Consider the following 23,526-nt stretch of genomic DNA (forward strand, 5'->3'; position numbering starts at 1 on the left):
AAATTATCTCTGTTTGAAGATTATATGATTTTATACACACACACACACACACACACACGTATGAGAACCAAATATCAGAAAAAGACTTTGGTAAAATTTCAGTATATAAAATCAAGACACAAAAATTAATAGCCTTTGAATATCTAGATATTGCCATGGCTGAGAAACAGTTTCTAAGATCAGAACCATTCTCAACAGCTACAAAAAATTAAATATCTTAGAACAAACTTAAGCAAGGAGGTTAAAGATCTCAATGATGAAAATTTCAAAATATTAAAGAAAGAAATAAAAGACCAAAATTTTGAAAAATCTTCCATGTTCATGGATTAGAAGAATATCACTAAAATGTCCATACTACTAAAATCAATTTCTAGATTCAATGAAGATCCTATCAAAATACCAATGACATTCTTCTCAGTTCTAGGGAAAAAATGATGTTAAAATTAATACAGAAGCACAAGAGACCCTGAACAGAATAGAAACTCCAGAAATCAATCCACATACCTAAAACCAACAAATTTTTTACAAAGGAGCTGAAATAAATTGATGGAGAAAGAACCGTCTCTTCAACAAATGGTGCTGAGAAAATTGGATCTCAGAGTGCAGAAGTATGAAACAAAACCCTTACCTTACACCTTATACAAAAAATAACATGAAATAGATAAAGGATCTAAATCTACAATCTGGTACCATCAAATTATTAGAGGAGAATATCAGGGAAATTCTGCAAGATGCTGGCATAGGCAAAAACTTCTTTGAAAAGAGCCTAGAAGCCCAAGCAATCAGATCAAAAATAGATGAATGGGATTACATCAAGCTAAAGAAGCCTGCACTGCAAAGTAAACACTCAGCATAGGAGAAATTGACAGAATGGGATAAAATATTTGCAAAGAAAAGATGAATCTCCAGAATCTATAAAGAGCTCAAGAAACTCAGCAACAATCAATCCAGTTCAGAAGTGTGCCAAGGACTTGAACAGGCATTTTTTTTAATATATTTGACAGGCAGAGTTACAGTGAGTGAGAGAGAGAGACAGAGAGAAAGGTCTTCTTTCCACTGGTTCACTCCCCAAACGGCCGCTATGGCCAGCGCCGCACCAATCCGAAGCCAGGAGTCAGGTGCTTCCTCCTGGTCTCCCTTGCAGGGGCAGGGGCCCAAGCACTTGGGCCATCCTCCACTGCCCTCCAGGGCCACAGCAGAGAGCTGGACTGAAAGGGGAGCAACTGGGACTAGAACCGGCACCCATATGGAATGCCAGCACCGCAAGGTGGAGGATTAACCAAGTGAGCCATGGCGCCGGCTCCCTGAACAGATATTTTTCAAAAGAGGAAATTCAAATGGCCAACAGATGACACTGGGCATGTTTAGGATATGGAATCAACTCTGATGTTCATCAACTGATGAAATTATGGTATATAATATGGAATAACTACTCAGCCATAAAAAATGAAATTCTGTCTTTTGCAACAAAATGAATGCAACTGGAAACCATTAAACTTAGTGAAATAAACAAGTCACAAAAAGAAAAATACCATGTTTTCCCTGATCTGTGGTAATTAATGAGTTTCAAAAATGTAATGTAGAGGAGTGAAATTTACACTTCAAGATTTGATGATTGATTACAGCCCTGTACTTTTTTTTATTCTATATGTTGAACTCTTTACTTAGTGTAGGGTTAATATTATGAGTTTAAAGTAACCTGAAAATAGATCATTTTAACAATCAAGAGAGGAATTAGAAGAGGAAGCAGGAGGAAGGGCAGGAGTATAGGTAAGAGGGAGGTTAGGGTGGGAAGTAGCATTATGTTCCTAAATCTGTATACATGAAATGTGCATACTTTAAATAAAATTTTAAATAAATGACCCAACAGATAACAAAAAAATTGCTCAGGATCACTAGCCATCAGGGAAAGGCAAATAAAAAGCACCATGAAGTTTCACCTCATCCCAGTTAGAATGACTTTCATACAGAAATCAACTAACAATAAATGCTGATGAAGATGTGGGGAAAAGGTACTCTAATATGCTGTTGGTGGGGATGTAAACTTGTACAGCATTGTGGAAGACAGTATGGATATTCCTCAGAAAACTGAAAATAGATATACCATATGACCTGGCAATCCCACTCCCAGGAATTTACTCAAATGTAAAGAAATCAGCATATGAAAATTATCAAGACCACCATGCTTAATGAAGCTCAATATACAATAATTAAGATATGGAATCAACACAGATGTCCATCAACTGATGACTGGAAAAAGAAATTGTGATATGATTATATATATATATAAAATAAATACTACTCAGCCATAAAAAAATGAATTCCTATCTTCTGCAACAAAATAGATGCAATTGGAAACCCTTATATTTACTGAAATAAGCCAGTACCCAAAATGCAAATATCATACAATATGTTTTCTCCCTGATCTGTGGTAACTAATAAAGCATCACAAATATAACATTTATAAATGAAATTGACATTTTGAGATTCCATGATTATTTAAAGCCCTTGTCAGTATATAAAATCAAGACAGAAAAATTAATAGCCTTTGAATATCTAGATAATGCCATGGCTGAGAAACAATTTCTAAGATCAGAACAATAGTGTTTTTTTTTCTTCATGCTATTTGTTGAACTCTTTACTTAATGTAGGGTGAATCTTATCAGCATAAAATAGACTGAAAGTAGACTATGGTAAAAATTAAAGGAAGGGATGGGAAAGGAAAAAGGAGGGAAGGTGGGAGCATGGGTGAAAGGGAAGGTAGGTTGGGAAGCAGCACTATGCTCCTAAATCTGCATATATGAAATACATGAAATTTGTTCAACTTAAGAAATGAAAAAAAAAAATACCTTCTTTGTGATTATATTTCATCAACTATTTAGGGAGATGGCGTTATGGCCTGGTGGGTTAAAAAGGCACCCTGGCAGCTCTGCTTCTGATCCAGCTCTGATAATGCTAGGAAATCAATGGAAATGAACCAAATATTTAGGCTCCTGCCATCCACTGAGAGTCGCAGATGGAGATCCTGTCTCCTGGCTTCAGCCTGACCCATCCCTGACACTTGCAGTATTTGGGGGGTAAACCAGTGTATGGAAGACCTCTTCTCGCCGTCTTTCCTTATCTCACTCTACTTTTTAAATAAATAAAATAGATATAAAACTACTTGGGAAGAAGAGTAGTGATAAATATAATGTTAAAAATATTTTTTTCTGGTCTAGGATTCTTGACAGGCGATATGACCAACTTTCAGCCCTGAGTGGTCAGTGCCCCTAGTTACAATGCATATATCTGAAAGTGGCTGTGGTAAGAACATATTAAAGTTAAAAAGTTAAAATTGAGCTAGGAGAATGGGGACTAAAATAATACATCAGTTCAGTGTTTTAAAAATTTTATTTTCATGATAGTACTACACTCCTAGCAGTGAAATGAAGATGGAAAAAAAGAAATACAGAAGTGTTCCTCTTGCCTCTAATGACTTTTATTATTAAGCTTCTATAACGTTGCTCATTTCTACACATTATCATATGTAAGAGGTTTTAAAGTGTTTGCTGTTCTAGGGGCAGAAACTAAACCACAATGTTGAAAATATTGGAAGTAGATTCCAAACAAAATTTTATAAAACTTGAAGGAAAGTGACCCCAGAAGATGTGAGTTTTCCATCCCTTTATAGCTCAGGAAGAAAGAAAACCCCTCAAGCACTTCTACCTCATGAGATTTTAAGAATTACTACTTCATTCAACTTCATGCACAAAGCCAGGAAAAGCCAAGTAGATAGAAGCAAAATGAGTGTGATGTTTATAGCCTGTATGTAGTTTCTTGAAACCAGAAAAATGTAAGAGGAACTGAGAAACTTAGTACATTTCTGATACATGTCTTTCAATCAACCACCCAGAAATTCATTCCACTCAAGACAAATGAGTAAGTTTAAGATATAGAAAACAAATAAATGAATAAATTTATAAGATATATGATAAATAAATAAACCATTAAAGAACCAGTAAATGTCAGTCTTAAAAAAGCAGTGTCTGTGGATCTTTTTAAGACACCAGATGCATCCCCTGGGCATTCTGCACAGGGATTTACTGATCAGATAGAAAGCAAACACTTCTCATTGGATGGAGTAAAGCAAGGGCTTGGGAAATGGGAATGACACTGAGGTATATAATAAAAATAGACTAGAAGTCAAGAAATGAAATCCAGAGACTGTCATTGTATAGTTATTTGAACTTATATCAACATCTGACCTCTCATGGTTCAAAAAGTATGATTTCTAGCTATTTATAGCTTCTCTGCGTCCTTTAGTACTCTGTGAATCTAAGCTCTTCATATGAGTTCTGAGATATAATCTGGCTCTAGAAATCTACATCTAGGCTGTCAGTTCTTAAAAAGAAAACACAGAATTATGAGCAATGCTGTTTCTAAGTTACCTCATTCTGTAAAATTCTGTTCTAGTTTTGGAATTGGAAGACAAAAAATGCTTCCAATAGTTCTCATTTATTTCACAAGAATTCATCAGCTTTAAAATTGTCACACTTCTGCATCATAACAAGCATTCTTTTCTTCATGCCTATAAAATCATCACGTATTTGGACATCTGAAGAAATCCTAATTGTTTTAATTGTTGTGGAATCTACTACTTATATTGCCTTCCTCAATTCTTGAAACTCTTCTTACACTAAGTAAAAAAGATTTTATTTACGAAATTTTCTATATCACCTTAGACTCAAGTGGATCTATCCCTCTGAAAAACAAGGTTGTTCCTATTTAGTACAAAAGGCCTACATAAAGTTTCAAATGCAGCACAGAAGTTTAATGACCATTCAGATTCATGAGATGTCAGATGCAAAGGGAAATCAAGATAATTCCTAGTATTTTGACTTTGGTGATTTTGCCTGTGGGATTCCTGTACACATGAATGTTAAACAGAGTTGTGGGAAAAGAGACTTGAGCTTGTTAAATTTCTGATTCATATGTTTTTCCTTCACTAACCCAGAAACCTTTCCATTTCAGCATATGTAAATAAAATAAAATGCTATATAAGTAAATAAATAAACTTATAAAGTAGATAAATAAACTATTGAAGGACCAGTGATGATTAACCTTAAAAATAACTATCATACTAGATTTTTTAACCTTTTTGATTAGATAACTGTTATTCATCAAGCAAGTCTCAGCAAAGACATCCTTATTGGGAAGGCATCTTCATTTAACCCAATAATGCCCAATTGGTGCCATTTTGTTCCTTCCCTCAGGTGACATTTCAAAATGTTTTTGTTCTTCCTATGTGAAATGAAGATGCCTAGTGAGTAGAGGCAAGGGATTATGGCAAATATCACAGTGCACAAGGTAATCCTCCCAAGAAAGACTCGTCTGTGTCAATCTAACCCAAAATAGCACCTATCAAACTGTATAGTCTTTGCAGAGGTCATGCTCCCACACAACAAAAGCATGACTTGTCTTCCAATGCATGCTTCCAGTGTAGCTGGTACTCATTAAGTAGATGAAAAAAATGACATGACTGGCTGACAAAATAAATAAATAAATGAAACTATAAATTAGGACTATATTTTGAAAGTTTATGGAAAAATAATTATAATTTTAAAAATTATGCATGGACTTTTAATAAAATTGCAACAAAGTACACTCATCTTTTAATTTTATTTTTGATGAATTTTTGAGGTACTATCATACATATAAATGAAGGAATCAGGAACAAGACCATAGCCTGTTTATTGTTAATAACATATTTTTAGTCTAGTTAAAATGCTTACAATTTACACTTTAAAACCATTACCATGCATGATCCAACAATGTAGCTAAGTAGAGCATGAATTATTAGTACCATTTTTAGAAAGAAGGCATCAATTGTCAGAGGAGTTGAGAGGCTTGGCAAATGCAAATGAAAAAAAGATCAAGGAATAGGGGCCCACACCATGGCGCAGGTTAATCCTCCGCCTGTGGTGCTGGCATCCCAATATGGGCGCTGGTTCTAGTCCCAGCTGCCCCTCTTCCAATCCAGCTCTCTGCTCCGGCCTGGGATAGCAGTAGAAGGTGGCCCAAGTCTTTGGGCCCCTACACCCGCATGGGAGACCAGGGAGAAGCACCTAGCTCCTGGCTTTGGATCGGCGCAGATCCAGTCGTTGCAGCCATTAGGGGAGTGAACCAATGAAAGGAAGACCTCTTTCTCTGTCTCTCCCTCTCACTATCTGTAACTCTACCTCTCAAATAAATAAAATCTTTTTTTTTTTTGTTACATTTTCTTTTTTAACTTTTATTTAACAAATATAAATTTCCAAAGTATAGCTTTTGGATTACAGTGGCTTTTTCCCCCCCTCATGACTTCCCTCCCACCTGCAATCCTCCCATTTCCTGCTCCCTCTCCCATTCCATTCACATCAAGATTCATTTTCAATTATCTTTATATACAGAAGATCAATTTAGTATATATTAAGTAAAGATTTCAACAGTTTGCACCCACACAGAATAAATAAAATCTTAAAATAAAAAGATCAAAGATTAGAGGCTTCTTACAAAGCCTTTACTGATTATTAAAAAAAACTGTAGACTCTGGGGTCAGTGCTGTGGCATAGTGGGTGAAGCGTGCCAGCATTCTATGTGGGTGCCGGTTTGAGTCCCAGCTGCTCCATTTCCAATCCAGCTCACTGCTATGGCCTGGGAAGGCAGTGCAGGATGGTCCCTGCACTCACATGGTAGACCTGGGGGAACTTCCTGGCTACTGGCTTCAGATCAGCACAGCTCCAGCCATTGCAGCCATTTGGGGAGTGAACCAGTGGATGAAAGATCTACCTCTCTCTCTCTCTCCCTCTGCCTTTCTGTGGCTCTGCCTTTCAAATAAATCTTAAAAAAAAAAAAAAAAAAAAAAAGTAGGCTCTTAGAAATAATCAGGTAGTGGCCAGCGCCGTGGCTCACTTGGTTAATCCTCTGCCTTTGGTAACGGCATCCCATATGGGCACCGGGATCTAGTCCCAGTTGCTCCTCTTCCAGTCCAGCTCTCTGCTGTGGCCCAGGAGTGCAGTGGAGGATGGCCCAAGTACTTGGGCTCCTGGGAGCCCACATGGGAGACCAGGAGGTAGCACCTGGCCCCTGGCTTCAGATCAGCGCAGCACTGGCAGTGGCAGCCATTAGGGGAGTGAACCAATGGAAGGAAGACCCTTCTCTCTGTCTCTCTCTCACTGTCTGTAACTCTACCTGTCAAATAAATAAATAAATAAATAGGAAGGAAGGAAGGAAGGAAGGAAGGAAGGGAGGGAGGGAGGGAGGGAGGGACCAGGTAGCTCTAAGGTAGATGTTACACTCACTCTTTCTCGCTCCCCAAAAAGGGAAGCTTTATGATGACTTGACCCAAAAAATACAATACAATTATGGGATAATTTGTCACTGTGTAATTCTCTTACAGGTAACTCAGAGGCACCAGAGATATGTCTTAGGTATTGACTAAAATAAACTAATCCTTGTAAAATCCCAAACCACCCAGATTCCTAGCACATTTAGAAAAGAACATATATAAGGTGAATTTCCTGGATTTGAAATTCAATTTGCAACTATATTTCCCTAAGAAAATGTCTTAATTTATATATATATATATATATATATATATATATATACCTCTACTTACTGAACTGTAAAGTGAAGGTTGTAATAACAGTCAGCTCCTAAGATTGTCAACAGGGTGAAATTTGTTCATACACACGAAGCTCTTTGAATAATGCTTGACATGGAGCACACCCATAGTTCCTTCCTTCCTTCCTTATTTCTTCCTTCTTTCCTCTCTCCCTTCCTCCTCTCTCTTTCTCTTTTCCTATCTCTCTCACATCTCCCCATTCCCCTCTTTCCTTCCCTCTCCCTCAGCCTACTCTTTCTTTATCATTACAATAATCATCATCTTGATCAACATCATTGTCATTTCTGCACATTTTTCAATGTAAAGAATTTTTCCTAGGGGCCGGCGCTGTGGGTTAACACCCTGGCCTGAAGTGCCAGCATCCCATATGGTCACCAGTTCAAGACCCAGTTGCTCCATTTCCCTTCCAGCTCTCTGCTATGGCCTGGGAAAGCAGTACAAGATGGCCCAAGTCCTTGGGCCCCTGCACCCACGTGGGAGACCCAGAAGAAGCTCCTGGCTCCTGGCTTTGGATCATCACAGCTCCGGCCATTGCAGCCAACTGGAGAGTGAACCATCGGATGGAAGACCTCTCTTTTTCTCTATGCCTCTCCTCTCTCTGTGTAACTCTGACTCTCAAATAAATAAATAAATCTTAAAAATCTTCCTAAAGATAAATAAGCCATATCAATATGACATACAGCCCTCATATATTCCAAATGTCCACTTTAAAATCTAGCCAACTACTTGGCTAGTGAACATTTGTCATTCCTGGCTACCCAGCATCCTACTCAACTAACTTCTCTGATAACAAACCAAATTCTCATGAGGGGATTGCCTCAACCACACAGAGTACAGCTTTGATGAGTTTCTAGATCAAGTGGCTCTGGTTCATTTAACCATGGGGTAGGTATTAAGTTCCCAAATTTCACCAATGAACCTGGAACTTTGAAAGTTGAAAAGAAAGACATAAAGACCAAAAAACAAATGAAAGACCAAATTCTGAAAACTGTGACATTGACAACTACATGATAAGACTGTCTGATAAATAATCTCTGCTCCCTAAACTTTGGAAACCATCCTGGAACCTGGCTGTATTTAGCTGTTTGGGATGTCATATAAACTATAACAGGAACAAAACAAAATGAATGCCATTTTCATATCTCAGATTTTTTAAGAAATTGAAAGTAATGTTTATATGTAATTAAGACTATAATGTTGAGAAACTGATTGTCTTGTGAATTGTTGATAGGCATTCAACTTAGTAAAAGAAATTTGGAGGAATAATGTAACAATAACTCTCACAGTCCTTGAAGTGCATGCCTTCCACTTTCCCAAATACATCTCTTAGAATCTATCCTACAGTAACACTCATGGACCTCTGCAAAGATATTTGTAAAGAATGTTCTTTGCAGCTTGGCTAATAATGTTAAAATATTGGAAATACATAAACAATCATTATGGATTAAAAAGGTAAAAATCATGTAAATAAAAAGATAAAAATGATATCTTCAATGGGTTTCTATTATTTGAAAATTTTAAAAATCTATAGGTATATGTACTCAGGTATATGTATATTTATGTATGTATTTAGAAAGAGATATGCAATAATAGGCAAAAACTGTTAATAGTGCTTTCATGGGGAAGCACAATTGGCTCTAAGAATGGTCAGAGGTCTTTTTGTATTTCAGTAACCCTTTTGACAAAGCACATATATCACATTGGCAATAAAAAATAAATCACTGTTTCCCATGCTTGAAAAATGTAAAGAGCTCTTTTTTTTTTTATCTTTTATTTAATGAATATAAATTTCCAAAGTACGACTCATGTGTTACAATGGCTTCCCCCCCCATACCGTCACTCCCACCCACAACCCTCCCCTTTCCCACTCCCTCTCCCCTTCCATTCACATCAAGATTCATTTTTGATTATCTTAATATACAGAAGATCAGCTTAGTATACCTTAAGTAAGTATTTCAACAGTTTGCTCCCACACAGAAATATAAAGTGAAAAATAATAGATGATTTTTTTAAATGATGATGAAATCAGATCAGACCTATTGTCATGTTTAATCCCAGTGAGAGTCAAGTTGGGAATTGATAATTTCTTTCTTTTTTTTTTTTTTTTTTTTACAGAAGATCAGTTTAGTGTACATTAAGTAAAGATTTCAGTCGTTTGCACCCCCATAGAAACACAAAGTGAAATATACTGTTTGAGTACTCGTTATAGCATTAAGCCTCAGTGTACAGCACGTTAAGGACAGAGATCCTACATGAGGAGTAAGTGCACAGTGACTCCTGTTGTTGACTTTACCAATTGACACTCCTGTTTATGGCATCAGTAATCTCCCTATGCACCAGTTATGAGTTTCCAAGGCTATGGAAGCCCCTTGAGTTCTCCATCCCACTCCTTGGAATTTACCCAAAGGAGTTTAAATTGATAAACAAAAAAGCGGTCTGCACCCTAATGTTTATTGCAGCACAATTCACAATAGCCAAGACCTGGAACCAACCTAAATGCCCATCAACGGTAGACTGGATAAAGAAATTATGGGATATGTATTCTTTAGAGTACTATACCGCAGTAAGAAACAACGAAATCCAGTCATTTGCAACAAAATGGAGGGATCTGGAACACATCATGCTGAGTGAAGTAAGCCAGTCCCAAAGGGACAAATACCATATGTTCTCCCTGATCGGTGACAACTGACTCAACACCAAAAAGGAAACCTCCTGAAGTGAAATGGACACTATGAGAAATGGTGACTTGATCAGCATAGCCCTGACTGCTAATGGACAACTTAATACATTATCCCTCATAGTATTTTTTTTTGTCTGTTCTACTTAATATGACTGGTTTAATTCTGTAATTATCACACAGTTATTCTTAAGTGTTGAAAATTAACTGAAATGTGATCCCTGTTAAACATAAGAGTGGGAATAAGAGAGGGAAGAGATGTATAATTTGGGGCATGCTCGGGCTGACTTGCCCCAAATGGTAGAGTTGGAAACATACCAGGGGATTCCAACTCAATCCCATCAAGGTGGCATGTGCCAATGCCATCTCACTACTCCAAGTGATCAATTTCAGTTCACAATTGATCATAATGAAAGGACTAAGAGTCAAAGGGAGCACATAAACAAGTCTAGTATCTGCTAACACCAACCGATAGAATAAATAAAGGGGAGAGTGATCCAACATGGGAAGTGAGATACTCAGCAGACTCATAGAATGGCGGATGTCCTAAATAGCACTCTGGCCTCAGAATCAGCCCTAAAGGCACTCGGATCTGGCTGAAAAGCCCATGAGAGTATTTCAGGCATGGAAAGCCAAGACACTCTGGCAAAAAGATCTCTGTGAGTGAGATCCCAGTGGAAAGAACAGGTCTTCAAAGAGGGAGGTGCCTTTCTCTGAAGGGAGGAGAGAACCTCCACTTTGACTATGACCGTGTCTAAACAAGATAAGAGTTGTAAAGAGCTCTTTTAAAAGAAATTCTCCTTGAATAACTCCCCAGTGTTGACCTACACAAATGTTAATTATAATATTATGTATGTGTTTACAAATATAAAATAAAACTAGACATTATCTCATTATTAAACGAAAGGTAAAACTAAAAACAAAATTGTGTTTTAAGTACAGTGAAAAATTGACAGCAGGTCGTCAATGCTGGGTTTAACAGCATGTGGTTAACACCGAGCCACACCACCCTGGTCACCCTCAAAGGAAGACATTGCATGCCAGCTTTAGGGAATGCAAGCAGCAGGCAGGCTCCAGTATCACCTTCTTCGAGTACACCTCAGCTGCAGCCTCCTGGCCTCAGGTTGTCTCTTCCCTGGAGCATCTGCAACTGGAGACGAAGAAAGGCCAGGCACAAGGGCCCACCAGTTTAACTTAAAGTTGGGCAGCTCAGACAACAGCGGTGGCCCCAGTGCTCCCAGCCAGGCTGGCTGATGTATTTTGGTCCATATACCATTCATCTCTTTTTCTGACTCCTCCTGTCCCCCTTTCTTCCATAGCTACTGATCTCAAAGAAACTTCTTGTGTCCCATTCTCTGTGTTTCCAGAGAATTTAATCTGCAACACAATATAAAAATAGAATCTATGCTTTTATATTTTTTACTTTGATAACCATTCCAGAAATAGACATGTACTTAACAACACAAAATATTACTAATAACATGAAGCCTCTATGGCCATCTTCAACTGCAGCCATACAATAAAACTAAGGGCTATTTGTGTGCTTAAGAATACATTTTTTCCATTACTTAATAAGCTATGCAACTGTAGCCAGTAATTGAAAGTTCCAACAGCTCATTTCCCCATTATGCAGAACAGAAAATCTTCTATGAAATATTATACTAAAGATGATCCAGGACAAATGATAGCTCTGCTAAGTATAAACAATTGCTAGGTGAAGATATGGTGCTAAACAGGCAGTTATTTCAGTGAGGCATTGTACCAGATACCAATTATTTCATAAAATATTGCATACAACATGGATGACAATTCAAAAACACATCTCACAGTATAATTACTCAAGGCTGCTTAATAAATGTTTGCTCCAAACTGGCAATTATTACTTCAACAATGATAATACAGTCAGAAGGAGTTTGCAAAATCTGCCATGAATAGATATACAGAAGGAAATCCATGTGTATATCAGAGTCTACAGTATATCAGAGTCTATAATTCAAAGATATTGAAGAGAGTGAACACAAGTGGAGAAAAATTCTCTTGTGCTAACCAAGCCATTTCCCCTGTATTTACTCATCTCAATTCATCAAATACGTTGTAATGTTTCCTACAAGAAAGATAGCAAAAGTTACCCTGTGTCTCTCTTTAAACTATCACTCACCACTCTTCCCCTTTTGGATCATTTTTATTTTCTCAGCTCTCCAAATCTGTCCGTGGGTTAGGCTGTTTTTCTCTTGCTGTCTTCTGTGTCTATTTGTGTCTGTATTTGTGCTGTCCAATATAGTAGCCACTAATAACGTGACTACTGAGCACTTTAAACATAATTACTATGAATTAAAATCACTAGATTTTAAAGACTTTCTACAAAAGTTAATATAAAATAGGCCATTAATAATTTATTAAATTATTACATGTTGAAATAATATTTTGGAAATATTGGGCTTTCTAAAATATACTATTAAAATTAATATTACCTGCTTTTTAAGAGATAGTTACTAGAAAATTAAAATGGCATATATGATTTATATTTCTACAAGAGAGCTCTGGTCTAGAACATTCTGATTCATTCATACATGTATCATCACAGACTGGTGTCAGCTCAATGTGTTTTCAGCAAAGCTTTTCCTCACCCCCATTCTAAAGAAATGCACCACCCTTACAAATGCAACAGGAAATCCAATCTCTTAACAAAATGTTAGGTGTACATTATGGTGTGGTTGTTAACTATGTGCACAGTATTGTATATAAGTTCTCTAGAATTTTTCCATATTCTATAACTGAAGCTTTACACTCACTGAAAAGCAACTCCCATTTCCCCTTTCCCAAACCCTGGGCAACCATTATTCTACTGCTTTCCAGTTCTATGAGTTTGACTACTTTACATAACTCATATAAGTGGAATCAGGTAAGACTTTTTTTCCTGTGACTTGTTTATTCCACTTAAGACAATGTTCTCAGTGTTCATCCATGTGGCCTCACAGAAAGGGATGTCCCTTTTTAATGATGAATAATATTCCCATGTATGTGTATGCAACCATTTTGTTTACCCATTAATTAATTAATGGGCATTGAGGTGATTTCTACCTTTTGGGTATTTTGAATAATGCTGTAATGAATAGCCACGATGGAGAACACTATGGAGGTTCTTCCAAAAATTAGACATGGAACTACCATCTGACCTAGTAATCCTACATTTTGGTGTTTATCTGAAATAATTAAAATAAGGATCTTAAAGAGATATTTGCACACCCATTTTTCTTCAGTTTTCTTTTTGACACTCATTATTATCTAAAATTATATCTCTTTTTTTAAATGATCCCTACCAAAACAGAAGCTCCTTGAAAACAGAGACTTTATCCATTTTCTTTACCACAACTATTAATACTGTGCTTGCTACTTAGTAGTATTCAATAAATAATGGTTGAAAGATGATACAGTGCAAGCCTAAATAAAGAATGGAGTTTAAGTCTGCCTGGGAAGGCAGAGTTGGGAGCACCTGAGATTGAGGATACTTGTTAAGGTTCATAATTCATAATAGATGTGATCCAGCCCTCTTTCTAGTCAACTACCTTTCCATCTATCTTCCCCCCATTTACACATTTACTCAGAGGATATTTTTTAAAGAGTACTACATTTTTAGGTATTGTGCTTGTTGCCAAAGGTATACAGTAGTGAATGAAATTAACTGAGGCCCCGGTATTGTGTAGTTATCCCATTATATAATTAGTGGTAAGGAGGGCACAATGGAGTCAAAAAATGTTTCCATGGGTAAGCAACATTTATGCTAAGTTCTGAAAGATGAAAAGGAGTAAGCCTCAGCAATGCCTTGAGACAAGGGGGAAGGCAAATCAGAGAAATCCAAATAATCCTATTCTTCTGAGGCACAAGGTATGCTAATGAGCAGACTGACTAGCCAGCAGAAATGTATGTATTTTTATAGATAGTATGTATTTTTATAGATATAGAAAGAATAATATAGCAATAACCTTAAACTTGAAATCATTATCACATGACGCTGGGTCAGTCATAGAAGTCAGAAGTATTAGACTGAAATACTCATTGACTAGCCATATATAAAATCTTAATCATCTTTTAAGTCTGATCAAATAATTTAACAGAAGGTTTAGAGTTTTGAAAGAAAGTTAAAATTATCCCTAATCCTACTCTCCAAAGTTAAGTACAATTGAGTTTTTGGTTCACCTACCTCAGGAATGTTTTCTATACATAGATACACATATAACTTAATAAAAAAGGATGTTCTTATGGGCATTTCTGAAAGAATAGCATGACCAAAGTCACTAGAAGAACTGTAACTTACTCCCATTTTTCTATGAACATAAATAAACCTTAGAATCAGATTTTTTTAAGCTCTAAACTGTCCCCTTAAAATTTAGAAATTGAGACCGGCACAGTGGCATAGCAGGTAAAGCCGCTGCCTGCAGTGCTGGCATTTCATATAGGTACCAGTTTGAGTCCTGGCTGTTCCACTTTCAATCCAGCTCTCTGCCATGGCCTGAAAAAGCAGAAGATGGCCCACGTCCTTGGGCCCCTGCACCCACATGGAGACCAAGAAGAAAGTCCTGGCTCCTGGCTTGGGATTGGTACAGCTCCAGCAGTTGCGGCCAACTGGGGAAGGATACAGCAGATGAAGACTTCTCTCTGTGTGTAATTCTGACTTTCAAATAAATAACTAAATCTTTAAAAAAATAGAAATTAAAATCAGAACTTCTCACCACATCCCCACAAAACCAGTTAGTATCACAGGAGGCTCTGATTTAAGACCAAGGAAAAATGCTAATCCTCCTTCTAAATATATGGCTAGACACTTATTAGAATATTATAAAGTCTTAGTGTAAATAATTAAACATAAGCTGCAATGCCCCTGGTAAAATGCAGGAAGCAAATATATTTATGGGATTCAGGACCTACACTGATTATCATGTGCTTTTTCCCTTAACTAATCAAGACTAGTTTGTAATTCAAAACAAATGTCACAATCTTTAGAGCAAAGGAAAATTAATGAACGTGAATACTCTATAACTCTAAACTTAAAAAAAAAAAACTTAAATCAGACTAATCAAACCATTATCAGTCAAATCATAATCCCCAAAATTAATGATTTCAGAAACTAAAACAATAGAGCTCTTATTCCTCCACATGAGCAAAATACAGAATCTGTGACCCAAAACTTTACTTTTCTTGTAGACCATAACATTTCTCATTCCAGCAACTACAGCAGATTAATGGTCATCAGTTTTCATCATCCATGTAGCCACAGACTTTGCCATAAAAGTTTACACTACACTCTGACTCTAGACAAATTCTCTGTCCTGACCCTCTGCTCCAGTTCAGATACATCAAGCAGCAGATTTGAGCAAGCAAAGGCTTGAGAAAGTATTTGCATATTTTATTTCATTCTCTGTGATTTTCATGAACAAATGATTGAGCTAGCACACTGGAGCAGAGCTCAAAAGCTCTAACTAAGCATCCCAGCCAAGAGTACCCCAGATAAGCCAATAGCCACATGATGCCCAGGTGGACAAGGGAGCCCAGCCCAGACTCAGAGAACTGCCAAATCAGTCCCAGCCTAAATTACCAACATGGAGACATGTGAGCAAAATAAATGATTTTAAACCACTAACTTTTTGGCTACACAGCATTACTATGGCCATATATGATGGATACAATATACTTTAAAATAACAAATATCTTTACTATTAGCACTATTTTCACTTTTGCAAAGAGAAAATGCATTAGAAAATATAACAAATAAGAAGATATTTTCTTGGCCAACGCTGTAGCTCACTTGGCTAATCCTCCACCTGTGGCGCTGGTACCTCGGGTTCCAGTCCCAGTTGGGGTGCCAGATTATGTCCTGGCTGCTCCTCTTCCAGTCCAGTTCTCTGCTGTGGCCCTGGAAGGCAGTGGAGGATGGCCCAGGTCCTTGGGCCCTGCACCCACATGGGAGACCGGAGAAAGCACCTGGCTCCTGGCTTCGGATTGGTGCAGTGCGTCGGCCGCAGCAGCCTTTTGCGGGGTGAACCAACAGAAAAGGAAAACCTTTCTTTCTGTCTCTCTCTCTCTCACTGTCTAAATCTGCCTGTCAAAAAAAAAAATTAAAAAAGAAGATATTTTCTCTCTTTCTGTATGTAAATCTGTAGCACTCGGAAAAAATAGCACAAGTAGGAAGATCACTTTGAGTGTCTCCCTTCCCTTGTCTCTTTAAGCAGATCATAAAGCAAAAAGAGTTTCTGACATTCCCATGAAGCAGGTGGTAAGATCCTCATGTGACAGCCATCTTCCCGACATCCAAAGGAACGAAAGACTCTTATCTCTGAAGACAGGATGAGGATCGTGGGGGAAAATCTGAACAAATATGCCTTGCTAAATTTCCCCAAGTTTATTAGCCATTAGATTATATCCTTTGTCTTATTTCTCTATGACTTGCTATTCTTCACTAAGCCTAACATAAACCACATATTTAATCATTTCTCAAATTTCTAGGCTTTTCTGTCATTACTCTTTCTCTAATTATAGGGGTCTCAGCCATGACCTAGGAAGAGAGAAGGAAATATATTTCCCTTTCAAGCATATATTAAAAAGAAAGCAATATGGTATAAAATTTCTTTTCTTATTTACTTATGGCTTATATACTTGCCTTTATATATATTATATTTCAACAAAAAATTTACTTCCAAAACACAAGAACATTTAATTTACTATGGTGCCCAAGCAGTACATTTCTTTCCTACTAAACTTTTAAGCTCTCAAAGACAGATATTACTATTTTTTACTTGCTAGCTACAATGAGGTAGGAAAAAATCTATCCCTACGAAAAACTCTATCCTGATGATGACTAGACCCTGTCTTTTCCAGACAGGCATAGCATGAATGGACATATAATACTAGTTCAATAAATGCTTAAGAGGGGCCAACGCTGTGGCATAGTGAGTAAAGCCACTGCCTGTAGTGTCGACATCTCATATGGGCACTGGTTCAAGACCTGGCTGCTCCACTTCCAATCCAGCTCTCTGCTAGGGCTTTGGAAAGCAGTAGAAGATGGCCCAAGTCCTTGGGCCCCTGTACCTGCATAGGAGACCCAAAAAATGCTCCTGGCTACTGGCTTTGGAATGGCCCAGATCCAGCCACTGCGACCATTTGGGGAGTGAACCAGCGGATGGAAGATCTCTCTCTCTCTCTCTGCCTCTGCCTCTCTGTAACTCTGCCTTCCAAATAAAAAATAGAATCCTTAAAAAAATGCTTATGGACAGAGACTCCAATTCACATGCAGAATTTCAATAAACTACGTATTATGTATCAGGAAATAATGACTTGATAGTTTGGTGGCTAGAAAAACTGAACTGGAAAGGAAAACATCAAAACCCAAAATACATAATGTCACAAATATATTATACCAGTTGAATAATTTCTTACTCCTGATATATATTTAATAAATACTTATGGAGGATAAGAATACTGTGTGCCCTTGATTATTCATGTGTCATATGCATTAGCTTCAGAGCTGAGGCTGACTCATAATTGTGTCCCCATCATCCAACATGGTCCATTAGGAGTCAACAAATATTTGTTCAATCAATAACTGTACTGCTTTGTATGTCTACACATTCATGTTAATTTCTAATATTGGACATCACTACATTCTAGATAATGAACTAATTTGTAAATTGCACAATGAAATATTTTAAGACTCACATCTGTATTTTTCGTATTTGCATGTATAATAATAAATATCGGTTCATCTAATGGTACTTCAAAAATCCCTAAATTCATGAAATGATTAAATTACCTGGGAGCAAACTGAGACCATATCTTGGGATGATGTCCAATGTCAGGGTTCAGTTGTTTTGTCAATACAGCCATATCAATATGTTGGATTCATCAATATAGTGAGACTTCCAAACAAAACTTGAAATCAATTTTGTAACTTTTTTTAAAGATTACATGGCTAATGCGTATTTTTAGTGAGACATTCTGCCATTGCTGTGAGAGGTAATACAGTGACTGAATTAATTTGAAATGAACACATGAGCTCAACATTTGTTCCTAGAAAAAGCATAGCACAATTCTAAGAAAAAAACTACGGTAAGATATGATTCAATATATTACACATTTTATAAAGATATATGTATACAAATATACAAATATATTTTCCATAAAAAGTCACTTATTAAAAATTATAACAATAATTGCTTATATATTTTTAATTTTTTATTATTTATTTCATTTCTTTGAAAGAGAGAAACGGAGATCTCCCATCAGCTGGTTCACTTCCCAAATGGCCGCTACAGAAGCAGCTACACGAGGCCAAAGCCAGAATTTAATCTGTGTCTCTCTCCTGGCTGGCAGGGACGCACCTAGCTGAGCCACCATCTATTGTCTTCTAGTGTGTTCATTAGCTGGAAGCTGGAGTGGAGAGGAGGAGCCAGGCCTGGTGGAACCTAGATGACCCAATACCAGATGTGGGTGTCCCAAGCACTGGCTTAACCATTCTGCCAAAAGCCCATCCCAATAGTTTATTATATTTCCAAGATTTACTATGAAATCTATTTGCATAAAAGGGACTCTCATATCATTGAACTATGACTTTTATCTGCTTTCCAAAAACATTCCTGCATCAACATTAGTGTGTAAGAATAAGGTTATTAGGAATAAGATTCCTGTTGTGAGACTTAAAACAATAACAACTTCCTTGGGATTTGGGGATTCTATTATCAGTACATACTCTGAAAAGCTAAATCCATGTCTCTTTAACTTAGGAGCCTTTCACATGCTCGACACACGGTAGAACTTTAAACATTGCCTGCTGTATTTTCTAACCATGTACTTGATAAGGAGTTAATGTTAAAATATATAATAAATTCACACAATGAAGCATAAACATTACAAATAGAGCTGATGTGGACAAAAATATAGTAACTTTTTAATCCAGGTTCTTGCCTCCTCCAGACAGAATTACTAAGCAAGACTCGTATCTCGGCAAATAAGGACAGAGATTACTTGGCAGTGAGGGACTAAACACACATTCACCTGCGAGTATGTGCCGCCCCACACAGAGAAATACCTCAGAGTGCTTCCCATAAACGAGAAAGAAAGAAAAGAAAGAAAAAAAAAAAAAACAAGAACAAGAGCATTACCTTAGTGGGAGAGGGCCCCTGGAGAGTGCAAGAGCTCTGGAGAGTTCTGTGGGAGATGTCCCAGTGGGTTCCGCAGGGGGATGAGGGCGAACCACAGCATGAACCATGGCGAACGCAGAGCTCTCTCCTGCCACCTTCCTCGTTTTATAAGGAAGGGGTGGTACCCCAATTGAATATACAAATGAGATTGGGCGTTAGCAAGAGCCGTGGTCCTGGATAGGACAGATGCATCCTGGGAAGGTGGGCGTATCAAATCCACAGTTAAAGAGATAGCCAGCAGTTTGCTGGAATACAAGAATTGTACCTCACCTAAATTTTTTTAAAGAATTATTTTATTTATTTAAAAGAGGAGTTATAGAGAGAAGTAGAGCCAGAGAGAGAGAGAGAGAGAGGTCTTCCATTCTGCTGGTTCACTCTCCAAATGACCGCAACTGCCAGAGCTGAGCTGATCTGAAGTCAGGAGCCAGGAGCTTCCTCTGGGTCTCCGACGCAGGTGCAGGGGCCCAAGGACTTGGGTCATCTTCTACTGCCTTCTCAGGCCACAGCAGAGAGCTGGATCAGAAGAGGAGCCGGTGCCGCGCCTCAATAGGCTAATCCTCCACCTGCGGTGCCGGCACACCGGTTTCTAGTTCCGGTTGCCCCTCTTCCAGGCCAGCTCTCTGCTGTGGCCCGGGAGTGCAGTGGAGGATGGCCCAAGTACTTGGGCCCTGCACCCCATGGGAGACCAGGAGAAGCACCTGGCTCCTGCCTCCGGATCAGCCGCGGTGGCCACTGGAGGGTGAACCAACAGCAAAGGAAGACCTTTCTCTCTCTCTCTCTCTCACTGTCCACTCTGCCTGTCAAAAAAAAAAAAAAAAAAAAAAAAAAAAAAGAAGAAGAAGAAGAAGAAGAAGAAGAGGAGGAGCAGCCAGGACAAGAACCAGCACCCATATGGGATCCAGCACTGCAGGCTGGGGCTTTATCCCGCTGCGCCACAGCACCAGTCCACTCACCTAAATTTCAACTGCCTAATTCTACAAAATCATAACTACCATACAATCCAATAAATCCTTTTGCTGGATATATTTTCAATGAAAATGAAATCAACACTTCATAGAAATACTTATACTTCATATTTATCGCAGTGCCATTCACAACTGTCAAGGTACCTGACATACATGCATAAAAAAGAAAGGAGATAAGTTAATCTGCTTAATTATAGTAATCACTTTCAAAAATAGCATTTTGCATGCCATACATATGTAAATGCTATTTTGAAAATTATATATATATGATAAAAAAGGAAAAAAAAACTGTCAAAATCAGTGATTTGTAGGTCTGTGTGAGTAGCCTTGTAGTGCTGTTGAGGGGAAATACTTTAAAATCTGTCCCTGTGCTTTTTGTTTTCTGCACTATGTGCTATTCAGCAGAGACATCCATTGCCTCTGGAAGAATGAGAATTGTTAGAGGTGGAAAGCATAGAAAGAGAAGTGTCGTTATTCAGTATTTGACTTCCAAAATAGACACTTGAAGCCTGTTTCAAAGACAATACTCTTGAAAGCAGAAGCGTTTAAGTGAGAAATGAAATGTTAAAGAGGTTAAAAAAAATGAAGAAAGGGAAAACCTTAAAAGAACAGGGCATAAAATTCATTCACAAGGAACAGATCAGAAGTAACATAGATAAAAAGCTAATTGACCCCATCCAAAAGGAAAATGCAGGTTGTTCTGTCCATGAGGGTAGAGAAGGAAGGTAACTGAGGACAATGGGAGGTAGATCCAAGAGAAGAGCCATATGGAGGGACCAAGTGCAGGATTTCCCTCTCTAAGGGAACCCCGGCAACCCCAGCAGGCCACCCTCTTAGTTCAGTGAGTGCCTATGTACCCTGGAGACATGTTAGTTTACCTCTCTCCACCAAAGAACCAAGACTTCCCATCAACATCTGCCTGCATCTTGTATATCAGTTAACCCAGTAGAAGTGCTGGTCGATGATGATGCAAAATTTTGCTCAGCCTGTACAATATTCCTTATGCCTAAAATGATGTTTCTGTGGTCCAAGCTACATAAAGTCCCTAAAAAAAACCCAGGAACTTGAATCCTCTGAAGAAGCAGTGGGAAAAAGAAAGCACCAAGCACATACACTTGGTTGAAATTGTCCAGAACAAGTCTGAGATTGTTTCTTACTCCAAACTAGGAGAGGACAGGGTGAAACCCACCGAAACCACACTGCTTTTTAGGCACAAATATCTGAAGTCTAGAAACCTATAATTCCTGAATATCTACAACGGTAGCATTTTTTTAAAAAAGATTAATTTCTAGCCTATTTTTAACAGATTCAATGTTTCATAGATTGTATTGTAGATAAAATTCTAAGAACATGCTATTCCCTTCCTCCCTCTCTCCCACTCTCTAAGAGCATTAAATAAATTAAAATAATTTGTGTCAGAGCTGGTCAGATTATGAGAGATTGTCTCATGGACCAACCACCTCACTTTGCAAATTAGGAAATGGAATCTTGGATCAATATACCTAAGATCTAATGTAAAAAACCAGACAAGCCTAAGGATCTACTCCTCTCTGTCATTTATTAACTAGATTTCTAAAATTCCAATTGTTTCTCTGTATCTTTATTCTTGCTACATAAACTGTCCCACTATTCTTTGCATATCTTGTAAACCCTAATTTTCTAAAGATAACACTTACTAACAGGTCCTTTTGAGTTAGTGGGACTTTTCTTTTAAATACTCTGCATTCTCATTTATGCGGTGAATTTCCTCTGCTTTCCCATAAGCAACCTCCCTTTAATGCCAATTCCCATTTGCTTTTCATAATGGTTCTATATGAGGTCACTCCATTACTCCATCTGTCTCTAATTAACCTCCGGGCAGCTTCCCTGAAAATTATTTATAGTGATTTAACAGCTTTCATTTCTAACCATATCATGCTAGTATTTAACTGATACATCACAAACATAATCAACTTGCAGCATAATGTACAAATATGTATATGCCATTTTACAATGGATAAAATGATTTCTTGTGCATTATTTTTGCAAAAATGTATAGACATATATATTACCTTATTTGAAAATACACATCTAGTGGTGAGAAAGTTAGATGTGATGTGACTTCAAAAAGTTTGCAGTTAATAAAATTTAAAAATAAGTTTATTTTGTGCAAAAAATTTTTAAAACCGGCCGGCGCCGCGGCTCACTAGGCTAATCCTCCGCCTAGCGGCGCCGGCACACCGGGTTCTAGTCCCAGTCGGGGCGTCGGATTCTGTCCCGGTTGCCCCTCTTCCAGGCCAGCTCTCTGCTGTGGCCAGGGAGTGCAGTGGAGGATGGCCCAGGTGCTTGGGCCCTGCACCCCATAGGAGACCAGGAGAAGCACCTGGCTCCTGGCTCCTGCCATCGGATCAGCGCGATGCGCCAGCCGCGGCGGCCATTGGAGGGTGAACCAACAGCAAAGGAAGACCTTTCTCTCTGTCTCTCTCTCTCACTGTCCACTCTGCCTGTCAAAAATAAAAAAATAAAATAAATAAATAAAATAAAATAAAAAAATAAAAAATTTTTAAAACCATACATAGTTTTCTCACAGCACACATTTTCTATGAATTTTTTGAAGATCTGCCTTTTCTGGTGAACAATTAAGTTGGACAGCAGTGTTTAGAATCCAGGCTTCTTATCCAAAAGAAAAGAAGAACCTGTGCTCTTCCCACTATGTTAAAGTTTCCTCAGAAAAATTGCTAGGCTTGGTTCTGCTGGAAAATCAGAATTCACAGAAGCTGAGTAAATTCATGTGTGAACTTCTGGTTTGGGAAACTAACAACCCAATCATAATGCAGACCTACTGCTTCTGACTAGAAATAGCATAGACAGCAATATCTGGCAGTTAACACTAAGTAATCTCTTGTGGTTGACAGAGACAGAACCAGAAGTCCCTTAAGACTTCTTTGAGGTCAGACAGGAAAGAGATGAACAGGTGTCACACACGGGCAGACAATAATTGGAGAGAAGGTGTCAAGGCCAGTCCTTCATGGAGATGAAGTTTGTAGAGGAGAACTGAAGCAGGCCATTCCA

At 38.0% G+C, this 23,526-nt stretch overlaps 1 long non-coding RNA gene across 1 annotated transcript in view; it reads right to left on the minus strand.

The window, feature by feature from the left end:
• The window catches only part of LOC149128328 (uncharacterized), a 177,168-nt gene extending 157,557 nt beyond the window's left edge, over positions 1 to 19,611 (minus strand). The window contains exon 1 of the long non-coding RNA XR_016217621.1: positions 19,472 to 19,611. This is a non-coding gene — a long non-coding RNA (uncharacterized LOC149128328). The remainder of the gene's footprint in view (positions 1 to 19,471) is intronic.
• Between the last annotated feature and the right edge of the window lie 3,915 nt (positions 19,612 to 23,526).

Source organism: Oryctolagus cuniculus, chromosome 1, assembly GCF_051225735.1.
Source record: "Oryctolagus cuniculus isolate XC-2025 breed Fujian yellow rabbit chromosome 1, ASM5122573v1, whole genome shotgun sequence".
In the NCBI taxonomy this organism is placed as follows: domain Eukaryota; kingdom Metazoa; phylum Chordata; class Mammalia; order Lagomorpha; family Leporidae; genus Oryctolagus; species Oryctolagus cuniculus.